General features: G+C 41.3%; 1 protein-coding gene across 1 annotated transcript in view; it reads left to right on the top strand.

Moving 5' to 3' along the window:
- LOC146864180 (sodium channel protein type 4 subunit alpha B-like) overlaps positions 1-15,643 on the top strand; it is a 1,025,953-nt gene that overhangs the window by 830,647 nt on the left and 179,663 nt on the right. The window lies entirely within an intron of this gene.

The following is a 15,643-nucleotide window of genomic DNA, read 5'->3' on the forward strand; positions in this document are numbered from 1 at the left end:
GACTCCCACATTGAAACCTTGTACTGAAATCATACGTGAAAGCGACTACATTTATTAAAAACCAGAGACCACAATCACTAATCAGCCCTTTGAAAGTAAGAACTATCTGACACACCTGCCTGCATAAGTCATCTCAGTGACATTAACATTGTGGAGCACATTTATCAAAAACTCATGCAGTGCAGCAAGCCACCTTGACGCGCTGAGGGATAGGGAAAGGGTAGGAATGCGCTGTACTTAAACATTATACAACAGCGCATTCCTGTCTTTTTTTTTACACAAAGTGCTGTTTTGCGCCAACACAGGCACCTTTGCACCATGGTACAACGGCTGTTGATGTTGTAAGCAGGATTGTTTATGGGCACAGATGGCATAACAAGGAGAAATATCTTTATTTCTCCTCGTTGTTTTCCTCTTTTCCTGTGTGTTGCATTCTGCTGAACAGATACAAAGAGGAAAATGCCTCTCAGGGCTGTTTCTGTGCAGGAAAATTGCACAAAAACAATCCCGTTTACAACGCAGGCACCCTTGCATGGTGCAAGGGTGTGCCTGCATTGGCGCTAGGCAGCCAAAAATGCACCAGTAAAAGGAAAGGACAGGAATGTACTGTATGATTTGCAAGGAAAGGACAGGAAAGTGTTGTATGATGCTAAATGCGACGCATTCCTGCACTATACGCAGCACAGCAGGATGACTTGCTGCGTTGTGTTGCGCTGCGTGAAGGTATGGTAAATATGCCCCTGAGTTTTTAGGCGCCTGAAGGTTAAAGAGCTGATTTTACGGTGTATTCTTTTCTTTACTTGAAGTCAGTGAAGGAGGTAGCGGACTGCTAGGATATGATGCCTTTTTCTGAGTCCCAGTTTAGACAGGGTTTTACGGGCCGGGTGTAGTCTACACAGTAGGTAGGCAGCAGGAAGAAGGAATGGGACTATGGGCCTCAGTTTGTACATTTGGTAAAAATAGCTGCCAGACACACCTCTAATTTGATTATTGGGAGTGAGGTCCACATCAAGGTCGACTTTTAGTTTTTTATCGCTGGATGCTTGTGGTCGTGGGCAGAAAATATGAGTGACTGTTCTCTTCTATCTAGACTTATGTTGCTAAGGACCTCCTGGCATGCTCTCAGTGAAGATGGGTTTTGGGAAAACCTTGTATAGACCTGGGTGTTCATCAGGCAAGAATTATGTTAAGACTAGTTGGTCGTGGAGATTTTAAATAGAGTGGACAGATAAATATGAAACAGCACAGGGGACAGGGATGAGCCTTGTGGCACTCCGCACGTGCATTTTCACAAGGGCAAAGAGCCTCGAGTGACTGAACACTACCACAGTAAGGAGTGAAACCATTAGACTGAATAGTGGGTATGCGCGCTCACTGACAGTCTCACAAAGAGGATCCTTTACGTTGTTTGCAGCCTGCACCACAGTCACTGAGAATAATGTGCAAATCACTGATGCAATCAAAGAGAACAAGAACAAAATGATGTAAGGAAGACAGGACATGCCATGAGTGGAATGTTCAGCATCTCAAATACTCAAACTGAAGATCTGTGCATTCCCCTCTAATAACTTGAGGAGCCAGGGAGATTTGCTGTAGACTTGAAGCAGGTTATTATCTCTGCATGAAAATCCATTATTGTTGCAGTAAGCAAGTGTAATTAGATTATGGATTGCAGAGTCGCTTTTTGGGATGCTAATACATCATCTGACTGAGAGTTTGAGGGTAGTTACAGATAGTCGTTTCAGCACTTGTTTCATAGAGCAGCAATTTTTCTATCCTAGGCAGACTATTTCTACAATTTGAATTTCGCCCATTGGTTATGAATATGTATTTGAGTCATCTCATATTACCAATTCTTCATCCATTACTTGCTAATTACTCACATTGTTCAAACAAGATGCAGTCCTTTCATAAAACGCCTCCCACTGCTCTTTCCAAGTCACTTTGGGGCATACCATCAAGGGCATTTTCGCCGCTTTAGCGGCACTTCTTGCCGCTAAAGCGGCGATAATCTTAACGCCCTATCAGCATGGAAACAGCGCGTGTTTCCATGCATTTTCACCCTTTCCCTGAACGCCCAGCTGTGCATCTCTAATGAGATGCAAAGTGGGCGTTCCTCCCCCATATAACGGGAGAAATGTCACTAACCGACATTTCTCCTATTATCAAACCTCCCGCTAACTGGCACGGCGATAAGAAAAGTAGCGATAACAGCGCTTATCGCTACTTTTCTTATGCCTGCTTTTAATCTGACTTAGCCATTAAATCCAATGGAAGGTGGATATAATGGTTAAGTCTGCCCTCCCCTATCACCAACGTTTTGCCAATCGTTGTACGATTATCGCTGGATTTCCAGCGATATTCGCGCAATATGTAGCTATCGCTGGTATTTCTATCGCTTTTGAGATAAGCGTCGCTGATAGCGCGCTATCTCAGCGATAGAAACCAGCGATAGCCGCCGATAATTATCCTAGCGCTAAGTGCGCCTAGCGATAATTAGCGCCGGTTGTTGGTGGTATGCCCCTTGGTTCCTTTTGTCCTCCCTCTAACCCACTGAAAAGTTAACTTTGACAATGTAGCCTACATGGTAGCTTTAGACACAGTAACTCATTTCTAAGTGTAAATCTCACATATACAAAATGTGGCTTAATTCTACACGTTACTGGACTAAATTGTGACCATTTCCAGGGTAGAGCTAGGTCTGAAAAATATGTGTGAATACCCAGCTACTCGAGATACTGGATATTCTCATGCATATCCAGGAACACAAACTCCCTGCCCCTGTAGTAGGATAAAAACATACATAAAACATGCATAAAATTTGGATATCATGAGGTGATATCCTGCAAATATTTTTAGATGCAGGTGTTACTTACAAAAAGCAGGTGGTTTTGAGAATCTGGTACAATGTCACCACACCAATGAACTGGAGAGCAGAGAGTATGTTTAGGGTAACTATTGAACAATACATGGTAAGGGTTGGGTAAGCATACATTTCTTACCCTTTTTAACTTCTGTGGACCCCCGTTAAATCATTACCAGAACCCAGGGACCCACACTGAATCATTATTGGAATCCAGTGACCCCCACTCAGTCATTACTGGAAGCCGGGAATCCCGGCCAAAGTATTTTTGATTATTTAAACCGCAAGCACAAAAGATACAGAAACAAGCATTCATTAAACACAAATAATGAAATATTTAATTTAATTCACATACATAAAAAAATCTACATTTTATTTTAATATGAAAATAGCTTTTCTAAATTCAATTGACACCATGCATCGTCCATACTATATTCTGTTTGATGCTCTTAAACTGCTCCCGCAAATCAATCTGAGGATACTAACTTACATTTTTAGCTTCCAATTTCAAATTCCTTCACATTTACAAAACGTTTTAAAATTTTCAATCGTACCTTTTACTTCTTAAATTATAGACACTTTCATATTCTGTTTATATTCTTTAATTTTCTAAGCAGTTGTGGACCCCCAGAGTAGATTTTGCAGATCCCCAGGGGTCCCAATACCACAGGTTAGGACCTACTGAGCTAGGAAATTAAATTCATGAGTAGTATGACAGTGCGAAAAACATCCAGAACTATTTTGCAACATACATGTCTGGGCTTAGTTGTGGTATATGGACATTGAACAGGTGTAGTAGCAGTCGCTATAACAGGCTGAAAGGATTGTGTTAATACAGCCGAGGGGAAGATGTTGACATGAACAGCATTTCAGAAGAGAAGTGAGAAATCGCGTGGGTAAGAACTAAAGACATTGTCACAGACGCTCAGGGCCTGAATCACAAAGGTAAACTTACATATTTGTGTACATTTGCAGTTTTTTAGTATTCACAAAACTGCAAGTCGTGAGATTCCGCAGACGGGGCGGAGAATTCGGCAGATAAAAAGTTAAGCCAGTTCTATCTTTTTATGTGCGGAGTTCTCGCACTCGTAAACTTACTAGTAAATTGCAGTTTTGTGAATAATGAAAAAGAGTTTACCTTCGCGTGTCCGGTCTTTTGATTGTTACAAATAGCTCCATTAGGTCACTTATATGCTTCCTCCAACATCATGAATGGATGTCAAACTGAGTAAGCCACACTAACATCTCTTTCGGATAATCTGCATGGCTCATGTACTTTGTCAGGTCTCATAAGCCTAGCTGATTGTGTGTGAGCTTCTGAGTCAGTGGGTGAGTGAGTTACCATCTATAACATCATGCAGTTTTCTCTCTACACAGCACAGATATTTACACAACTATATAATATCAAGATTTAAATCAAAGTCTGTTGCTAAAGCATACAAACCGTTTTAAAAAACACAGCTTGTCACAATTGCTGTGTCAACAATCACCTGTTGCATATAGTGCTGCCAAGTGGTAATTTCTTACAAAAAGGATGAATCCACACAGAATGAAGACAAAAGGCAGTGCATAGTCGTATTCCAAACCAAATGTCATACAAATAAAGGAAATACATGAATTCTCAGTCATATCTCATCAGTTTCATAATGCTGTCTTTGCAGAACTCATCGTCCTGCACAGTAAGGCCATAATTAGAAGAGGCCCGCAATCATCCCTGTTATTACCCCATTATTACAGAACACTACGTCCATGGTGCAGTAACAATGCTCAATCCAAATACCTCTCAGATTACTACTTGTTGACTGTGTGCTTGCTTTAGGCCCTGTTCAGCGTTATGCTGCTTTAGGCTAAATTCACACTCAAAAGATGCCAATTACTTACATTCATGTGCGAGCATAAGGGAAACCCCTACATCTGTACACCCCAAAATATTTACCTTAAAAACTCGCCCATAGGTTGATCAATCGGAGGCAGTGTGAAACCTCAATTTCATGAGGGAGTGTATCCACAAGATATAGGCACCCCACAACACATCTGAATTCAGTCAATTAAATAAGAGCCCACTCAAATATTGAGTTCTAGATCAGCAATAATATATAAAAGTTTGATTACAAAAATCCAAAAAGAGTGGTACAGAGATCATCGATGCAAAAGCATAAGGTAAATGACATGAAGGTTCTCAGAATAGAGCATTACAGAATAATGTGCAAATCAAAAATAATTCAAAGTCCAAGTAAGCAGCAAAATCAGTAGAGAAACAAGCAACATTCCAAGTAACATCGGAAGGCTTCTGGCTCACCCCCAAAATCAGGGGTTTAGGTAGGAAACGTTCTCATAGACAAATATTCAAAGAGCTAATTCATCACAGTGAGAGCAAAAGACTTACATTCTTAGAGAATCAGAGCACAGTTCTTTGAAACTTTATATTGCCTTAAGCAGTACACAGTACATGAATATTGATTCTGCCCTCTCTATGCTGATGTCATTTGAAGGTGGCAGGATAATCTAGTTGCATGAAAAACTCTAAAGTATTATGAATGAATAAGATAAAGTGAGTTAGCAGGGGGCCCTTAGAAAAGAAACATTAATGTGACCATGCTGGAAGGTTTTCATTGAGAACAGCAAGAACAACTTCCATGGAAACAAACAAAGATGATTCTGATGGACTGTGTGCTGCAGAAACAACAACGAGTATATGTGCAGGAATGACATCCATTTTGAACAGAATTGTGTTTAGGTCTAGTTAGTAAGAGCCAGGAAAATGCTCTTCTATTTGTCCTAGGAAATGTGTTTCAAGTGCAATAGCATCATGTCAGTGTGCACATGAATGACTAAATGAATGGAGCAATTTATAAAACACATGGTACTCCGAGGAGTGACCTGGCACTGTGTTGAAAGTCAGTCAGCAGAAACCTCTAAGTTTGACACAAAAAGAGATATGTTTTTAATTCTCTCCTGAACTGTCTCTCACTATTCAAGGATCAGAAATAAAGCAGGAGTTTATTCCATGCCCTGCCCGCTAGAACAGAGAAGGAATTACCACCAGCTACTACCAAACAAGATTGTGGAATCTGTAGAAAAGAAGTAAAGATGAATCCAACATCGACTTTCTGATTCTTGCACTCTGTTCTTGCATCTGCTTCAGTTGATTTTGAACTTGATCTTAGACATTCTCTATGTCTAAGTCTTCCCTTTTCCACTTTGAAGAGCCACTTTTCTTTTTACTCTCACAATTTAACAACAGAATTTCAAAGAATTTGAACAAAAGAAACAGGTCAATTGCACAAATCAACACAATGATACAGGGGTTAGAAATGTCCTAAACATACCGCTACTCAAACTATTCTTCCATCCACCAACCTTGCTAAACCCCTTTCCTCACTCACTAACCCATGAACCTACTACTTCCAATAAGCCATGCTCCTCTAAAGCATGGACTTCATGATAAATGTTAGCAATATTGTTGACATAAGCATTATTAACACTACAGTTACAGGAATCAAGGTACAGCATTCAATCACTTTCAAAAACCTGCAAAAACTGCCTTCCTTCCTGTGAAGGAAATCTGGCACTTAGTGATTTTGCACGAATTGCAGTTAGCTCAGAATTCATTTGAGTTTGGCTCCTGCAGTGTTAGAAGCAAGCCAGACCACAAGCGTTGATAATCTCCTAATTTTTGCATCATTCAGAATCACATCTATAGAAGGAATTGTAGCTCCTCATCTATTTTATAGTATCTGCCCAAAACTATGCTTCACTCTCTTCAAACCAGCAACATCAGTCACCCCATTCACATGAAAGACCCTAGGACATACTAAAGCCAGATAACAAGAGCCCACCCAATTATGAGACAGGTTGAAATAAGCAGTTTTACCTCACATATAATGAATTCCTCTCAGAATTTGCCTTTCACCAACCAGAACATTTTGGCTAATAACATAGCTTTTTCACATTCATTCTCACCCACAAACTCTATTGATCTAACTCCTATAGTTCACAACGTATCATACACAATTCACCCTTTCTCTCATGCTCCATTCTCAATCTCAGATGCAAATTTCAAAACCTAAATTATTCCTCTGCCTTATTCTGCTCTCTTACTCTCTTCTCAGCCTTCCAATCACTCAAACTTTTCAATTTCCACTTATGATATTTCTTAGACAAATTCCCACTATTGTTTTTCACTCAAACCACTCTTGTTTCATGTCATGGTTAGTTTGTGCAACTGTATTCAAATAGTTACCATATGTCATCTTACTCCCAATTTCTTCAGTAACAGAAAGATTCTTCAACAAAATGTTACAATTCCACAAGAATGGCGAGAGAAACTTCTGCTTATTAAATATACTAACAAACACATTACATGACAGTTCATTAGAAACAGTAAGTGTGCAGCACATTCACCTACAGAAGAATGAAGAAAAGTACACACCATTCAATTTTTAAACCCCATAATGTCAACATATTCACCCAATCATTTTGTATAAATATTATTGTTGAATCCACTAGATAAATTTTCCCTATGTATCAATATATTAGACTCAATCATATTATAGATCATAGTTAGTTGAGCCTCTGTAGAGTCACCAAATAAATAAGGCACAACAGCAAGCCAACTAAGACTATTGGAATCAAAAAGTAAAACAAAATCTGGATTCAAACATTAGTCTTCAGGTAACTCCTCTTTCTTTTCTTTCAAACCAATAGTACATCTTCGTGTTTCAAAACAATAATCACAAATGAAAATCCATTCATCGTCTCAATTCTTCTCCGTCTTCTACCTCTACTAGGTTCAAAAGTTTAAATTCAGAATTTTCAGGACTATTCAGACTTACAACAGTTAGAGCTGGCTCTTCTTCTTCCAGATCAATTAAGAAAAAGGAAATGGTCACAGTTTATTCAAGTGTAGATCTCTGTATCTGGCTCTTCTTCTTCAGACAGACGCAAAGTGTACCCATTCAGGTAAAGTGTACTTTCTGTTTGTAATTTTCCTATTTGCTGGTCTTTTAGCAACAGGTGTTTCACTTTTATCCAAACTTTTCATTCTCCCAATGTATTCTCTCTTCACTGCCGTTGCTGTTTAAGTTCTTGCATATTATCTTTGATTACTTCTGGGTCTTCTTCACTCACTGATGAACTTGTGCTCTCATCATAATCAGCAACACAACTCATTATGAACTGCTTTCTCCGTCTGGGGCTCCTTGACTTCTCAACAAAAGTCTTTCACTGAACTGATCAGAGACTACTTCGTCTTGCCACTGCTCGTGACTTTGTAACAGCTCATCAATCTCATCTTCAAATTGAAACTGGGCACGAGTACCTTCACCAGGAATGTCACTTTCAGTTTCATTATCAGCTTCACCAATTTCGAGATTTTCTTCACCCCACCCTCTGAATCCACGCTGCAAATTTGAGCTTGAGTCTTTAAATCAGTAGTTGTAGTCATCACTTAGGGGCCGATTATGATGGTGGGTGGACTTGAGTCCACCTGCCATCGTAGTGGGGATTGGGACCGCCCGACAGTCAAGCGGTGGTCCTGCACTCCAAATTACGATGTGACCACCACGATGGCGGTCGCATCTTGCACTTTAACAGTTCATCTGGTGCTGCTGGCTGCAGCACCCGCCGCAATGCCAAAAATGCATGTCATGCATTTCACTGCACTAGGTGGCAGGCATAGCGTGGTGCCTGCCACATAGTGCAGTGAAATGAGTGCATCAACACCTCGCCCCCCAAAAAAGGGGGGCCCGCAACAGGCCCCCAAAACCAATCCACGCCAGCCTTTCCATGGCGGTTTCGCCATCATGGAAAGGCTGGCTGCAGGCGGCATCCTAATATGGCTGACGGTGCCTGCTAGGCACCGCCACCATTTTACACATCATGACCGCTCCGCCTGGCAATCTGAACGATTGCCTGTGTTGGATCCGTGGTGGGTGGTCTTTGCGCCCGTCACGGCCGTGGTCCAGATCCCCCTCCATCCTAATCCGGCAGGCAGAGAATCGACGTTTGATGGCGCAGGGTTCACCACCGCATGTCTGGTGGTGGTGGGCCTTCCGCAATTCTAATCAGCCCCTTAATCATCTGCCGCTTTCACTCTTCTTGTGTGAGTGGCATGGATCATCTGTGGGACTCCCGCACACTTCACAGCAGATGTAGCCATAAGTATGACTTGTTAAGGACCCTTCCAATGTTTTTCAATGTAGTTCTTCCATACATTTTCCTTCACAATAGTGCAATCTCCCAGTTGCAGATCACAGAACAAGAAGAAAAGCATCTGGCTTTTTCAGGCTAGTGTATGCACACACTTTAGCCAGGTTGCGTTTGATGGTTCCATTCAACTTCTCCACTATACCAGATGATTGAGGATGAATACTAAGATGGAACCTTTGATTAATCTGAGTAGCAGTACAAATCAATTTTAGGATCTCATCTTTCAAATGAGGCCCACACATCTCCATCGATGTTGGCAGGCGAAACCTTTGAACAAATTTCCTCAATGCCACTCAGTTTGGACCCAGTTATTTGCAAATCAATTATGACCCTGCTCGAATGGGAATGGTCCAGCCCGAACTGCCATTCCAGGTCCTCCCAGAATCAGAATACAAGCTATACCTGGCTGCTGAGCCCTTACCAGCGCACTGGTCCTTGTAGGATTTGACCCCCTAAATGTGATGGGTATGGCCAGACATGAGCCCCGTAGTCACTGTGTCATTGGAATTAAGCTATAACTGGCTGATGAGCTCTTATCAGGGTGAAACCGATCTTAGGTTGCTTATAACCTCGTTGAAGGAGGACCAGGTTTGGCAGGTCAGGCTGGACTTTTCCCATTTCAGCAGGGTTAAGACTGATTTGCATATGGTTGGGTCCAAACTGAGGTGTCATGGTGGGTAAAAAATGATGGATTGGGATGCAGCCTGGAGCGAATGTCAGTGGTTGAGATTAATTGAAGCATTCCATCCATCACTTTGTTGTTGGTGCAGTTAACACCCTTAGTGCAACTGGTATTACCAGACGTTGGTCCCATGCTTATTGTGCCACTGGGATCTTGCTATACCTGGATGATGAGCTCTTATCAGGATGAGACTGGTTCTAGGTTGCATGTATTCCGGTGCAGGGAGTACCTGGCTTGGCAGTTTGAAGTGGATTGTTCCAGCTGAAGCAGGATCAAGACTGATTTGCATATGACTGGGCCCAAACTAAAGTGGCATGTTGGACAAATAATTAAGGCTTGGGATGCAGCCTGGAGCAGTTGCCAGTGACTGAGATTAATTGAAGCATTTCATCCATCACCTTGTTGTTGTTGCAGTTGACACCCTAAGTGCGACTGGTATTACCAGGCATGGATCCTATGCTTACTGTGCCACTGGAATCATGCTATACCTGGATAATGAGCCCTTATCAAGGTAAAGCTGGTCCTAGGTTGCTTGCATTCCAGTTCCAGGATGACCTGGCTTTGCAGTTCCAGCTGGACTGTTCCCATTGGTTCAGGGTCAACAGTAGTTTGCATATGGCTGAGTCAAAACTGAGGTGGCATGGTGGGCAAAAAACAATAGAGATGCAGATGGGAGTATTTGCAATTGGCTGAGATTTATTAAAGTATTCTATCTATCACCTAGTTGTTGATGCAGTTGAGTCCTTGTAAAGATCAACAAGATCTCAAATGAATGAAGGACAAACACAATCATGTTATGTCCCATTATAATTCTTTCACTTTGTTCAGTTGCAATGTAGGCAGCTGCAACTGATTTCAGACAGCCTGGAAGAGCTATAGCTACTGGATCCAACACTGCGGACACGTAAGCAATTGGCCTCATGTTCCCCCATGTGTTTGGATAAGCACTTATAATGCACACTCACCTTTCTTATGACAAAAGTGGTAGATTTCCCTATCGTAATAAAGCATTACAAAGGTGTCTCAAGACTATTCAGAATGTAGCAGCAAGACAGATCTGCAAGCAGGAGCTCAGCCTCTTTTTGTCTTAACTATGTTCATTGGCTCCCAGTTCAGAAAAGTACAATTTTTGAGCTAATGTGCCATGCGCATAGGGTACTTTATGATAAGGGACCAGCAATCTTACCGAATAGAGTCATTTTCAGAAGCCTGTACGGGTATCTTCGATCAGCCAGTCAGGCTTTAATATCTTGTAGAAAAATTAAGAAATCCAAAATGGATGGCCGCTCCATAAATTTCTTGGCAGTGACCCACTGGCATAATCCTTCTCCGAATTTATGTGCAGAGTCAGATTTGCTGTCTTTCTGGAGAAATCTGAAGACTTAATTGTATCTACTTTAGGGCTTTGACTGGAACTTGTATAAGATAAGGTTTTAGTACCAGGATATCCCTTTGGGGATGAGCGTGCGCTTTACAAATACAAATTTACATACATATGTACAGGTGCGTTGCACAACTTTTCTCCAAAATCTCAGAAGGCCTCAATATGTTTGTCATCAAATGGTATCAGATCTCTGATATCAATGTGAGTTAGATTTAATAAAGACTTTGCAGTCAGGGACAAGTCTGGACTCACTGATGACAGTAGACAACAATTCCTAGATAAATCATCACCTCCCTCTGAGGGATTGCAAAACCCATTTTCATCGTTGCAAAAACATTGTTCTTGCTTTTCTTTTAATGTGATGACCAAGATAAATCACTTTTTCTTTTACAGTACTGCATCTTTCTCGTGGAATCCTTGTGAGAATTGTCGGCTAAATGATTTGAAAGTGCACTTCTGTCTAGTTTATAGTCCTCTTTTGTCTTTGATACTGAAGAAGGTCATCAGTATATTGCACCAGAAATGAATTACATGACAACTGTAAATTCTCTAAGTCTTCCTTTAGCATATGACTAAAAATTGAATGACTTTCAGTATACTCCTGTGGAATTCAAAACCAAATGAAGACTTTATTTTGAAACAATTTGGAACTAAAATACAAAAAGATATTGACTATCCTCACACAGAGGAATGTAAAACACCACTCGGAAAAAGTCAATAACTGTATACCATTCTACATCTGTAAATATCTGAGATAAACATTCTGCAGGATTCGGTTACACCATATAACATTGAATAACTTTTTTTATTCGGCAGGTCCTTAACGATTCTCCATTTACTACTCAATTTTTTTAAATGCCCATTATCAGTGAGTTGCAAAGACTACCAACCACCTCTCTATTATTTGTTCACTAAGGGGTTTAATTTTCTCTTCTGCTACTTTTGAAAGTCTGTATTGCCTAATTCTACTGAGGATTGTATTGGGTTTCACATTTTAATTCGGACAGAGTGGCACTTTTTTATCAATTATATCTCCTTACCTGTGAAATCCTATACCTCTTCTTTGACAGTATGTCTTGGATCCAGAGGTATGTCATCTTCAGTAAAAACTGATAACAACTGAACTCTCAGTTCAAATTCGTTTTCACACACTGAGTGGCAGATTAACTAAGATTGCATGCAACACAGGGCAGCCAGCAACGTTTCTGCTCTGTGTTGCTAGAAATGGCAACAGCAGAAATGTGCTATATCTGCTAAGATATGACACACTCCTGCTCCCTCATTATGTGGTGGTACTTGAGAATGCCTAACACCAACACAGGCACCCTTGCACTTTGATGCAAGGGTTTCTACATTATATGCAGGATTGTTCTTGTGCAGGAAAAAATGCCTTCCTGCACAAAAACAACTCTTAAAGGAATTTTACTTTTCCAACGTGATGCACAATGCAGCATTCATAGAAACAGGTAGTAAAGATGAGAAATCAATATTTTTCTCCTTGATACACCTGGATCGGGGAGGCACACCATTTTACCACAGTTGAAGGTTTACTGCCCTTAATAGATCTGGGATTGTGTCAAAATGCATGGGTGGATGCATGGGAACAGCCATGCTCCACCCATGGAATAGCTTACCGATGCAAAGTAGCACAAGGCAGCGCTACGCTCTACTTTGCATTACTTTCTTTTACAAAGCCACAGAAGATGCTGCAAATTAGATCTTGCATGGCTTAGTAACAATCTACTCACATTTGGCATCGAGGCTGCGCCAAAAAAGTGGCACAACCACAATGCAAAATATTAGTAAGTCTTCCTGTGAGTCTTCATCTTACGTTTCAATTGTAATGCCATCTAGTGTGCAATAAATCACACAGTTCATCTTGCAAAGCAAACCTCTGCCCAACTAAATAACAAGACTTGAATCACATAATATGAACTCATGATTGTTCTCCATTGATCCTTTTTAACAGGAACATCTGTTGTAACCTGGTTATCAATCTGTTTATTGCTAATGCCTACAACTTGGACTTTGTTTCCCAAGAGGGGGTAGCACATGTGTGACAAGGCGTGGCCATTCACCTCACCATCTACAAATGGGCCACTCTGCTGTATCTTCAGAACTGCACCAAGCATGCAGTCCTCCTCCCCTCTCAGCCAGCGTCATTGGGAATGAGGGCCTAATTTAAATGTGGCTGAGCAGAGATGCCGACCACCAAATTTAGAAATGAATGCCAGGCAGGCAGTAATTTTTTAAGTATTGGCAGTTACTGTGGTCAAAGCGATTCGTGTAAATGCTTTTTGCGGTTTGGTGCAGTGCTCTGGCAATATGACGGAACCTTGCACCAAACTGTTCTCTTCATTATTTTAAAAAAGGAAAATCCTGCAGCAGGATTTTCATTTTGGAAATAAAAAGAGAATATCTTTCTTGCCATGAGAGTCATCTCCAATCGCGAGGGGGTAATTTCGTGTTTTTACTGCCCCATTCCGCCAGGGTATGCTTGGTAATGACAAACAGTACAAACATCTATAGGTCCACCCATCCTAATTGGGAAAACAAACGTATATCCAATTGGCCGGTGGCCATTAATTTGTCTAGCCGTCAGAGAAGTTTGATCACGGCAGTGCTTTATTAGTCATCGCCATGGCAAATATGCCCCCATTTAAATTTGGAGGGTGGACCACTATGTTGGCGGGTACAGAATAGTGTTGCTGTTGCAACAGAGTTCCCTCTCTGCCAGCATATACATTTATGCCCTTAGTCTCCGGGGAAAACTGAGGAAATCCTTATTCAAAAGCAATACATTCTGCTTCCATCCTGCATTGTAAGGCATTTTATTTCTCATTTTGTGCTGCATTTTGCATTAGAGCTGGTTGGGCTGGGTTCACTAACCGAGTCTGCATCTGATTTGCATTTTCATGCATCTGGGTAATAAAATTGAGATTGGGAGACCTCCCCACTCTGGTCTTTACTAAGAAATGGCAGGAAAGCAACCAACGGGGGACTGAAGATGTCGGTTTTGCCACCAGGCAAATGAGACACTGCTGCATGTCGTCTGCATCTGCCCACATCTAGGGCAACAACTGAGGTCCCTTGTGAGGAAGGACTTGAAGGCACTGGGGATTTGGACATGCAGATCGACAGTAATAAAATTGTTGGACCCCAGGAATACGAAGCATAACATAAGACAGGTACAGTTTGGTGGACATTTTTGAGGATCAGGCTAAGAAGAACCTTGCGGCCCAAATTGGAATCAAAGCTGCTAGCCATCATGGGTACCCCCAAGAGAATATAGATCCCATTCAGGTTACGACAGGCTGCTAGGGAAATACATGATCTACTAATCCCCTACTCCGTCAAAATAAATATCCTTGCACAAAATGATAAACTCTAGGGTATAGACCGTAGGTGTGGACATAAGGTCAAATTGTAAGTTTTTATTGGCATTGCTGCACTCTTGAAAGATGTTTTATCATTGAGGTTTGTGTTCAGCGACTCTCTGCTGATTAAGGCATTTACGGCATTAGTTTCCTAGATTATATTTGTTCAATATCTCATCACTCAGGCACTTTACTTCCTATGCATCCAAGAACTTTATGATTCCCAGGATGCACTAAATTCCGCCTGCCCCATTTAGCTTACGGCGGGCTGCTAGAGAAATATGGGATCTACAAAACCCTATCCTGCCAAAATGAATGCCTGTCCTCATGTAAAATTATAAGCTTAATGGCTCTAGTCCATAGTTCATCGGTGTGGTACAGGTCAAGCTTTAAGCACGTTTTAAGCTTTTATCTGCACAGTGGCACTTTTGAAACAGTTTTCATTACTGACGGCTGTGCTCAGTGACTCTCTGATGATTAGGGTATCACCTAGGCACTATACTTCCTATGTATTCAGGCACTTTATGAGCCCCAGGACGTGTTAAATCCCCACCCGTTGCCCAGGAAATCACACTAAAAGTATTATACAATTACTGTGGCATTCAATCTAGCCAAGCTAGTGTCTAAACCCATATCTAGTTGCCACACACAGAGCTTACATCTTTATTCTTCATTGTGTAACCGCAAACTCAACATTCTAAACTTGAATTCACTTCACCACGTTCTAACTCTTACATCACATTTCCACAGAGTCCACAAGGGTTCTGTCCTTACTAACTCACACAATACTACATCTCTCCCTCTGTTAAATGAAAATGTTAATTTTTTACAAATATATAAAATCATAACTCTTCAATATGTCTTCGTGGGGCTCTGATCACACGTCTTGACAGTGGCTTCAGGAAGCTGTGACAGGCAGTCGAAGTGTCCATGATCCGCACTGGTGATTTAGGAACAGCAGTCAGGGGGTCTCCAATTGTCCTTTCAGACCCAGTCTCTACATTGACATCAGTGCCTGATGAGTCATGAGCCACATGTCGGAAATGCTTGGAATCTCGCGTAATAGACTTCCCAGGGGGTTGGACAGTCATCATTTGTCCTTCGCTGGTCACAACATGAAGTGGCTC

This window comes from Triturus cristatus, chromosome 2_1 (assembly GCF_964204655.1).
Source record: "Triturus cristatus chromosome 2_1, aTriCri1.1, whole genome shotgun sequence".
Classification (NCBI taxonomy): domain Eukaryota; kingdom Metazoa; phylum Chordata; class Amphibia; order Caudata; family Salamandridae; genus Triturus; species Triturus cristatus.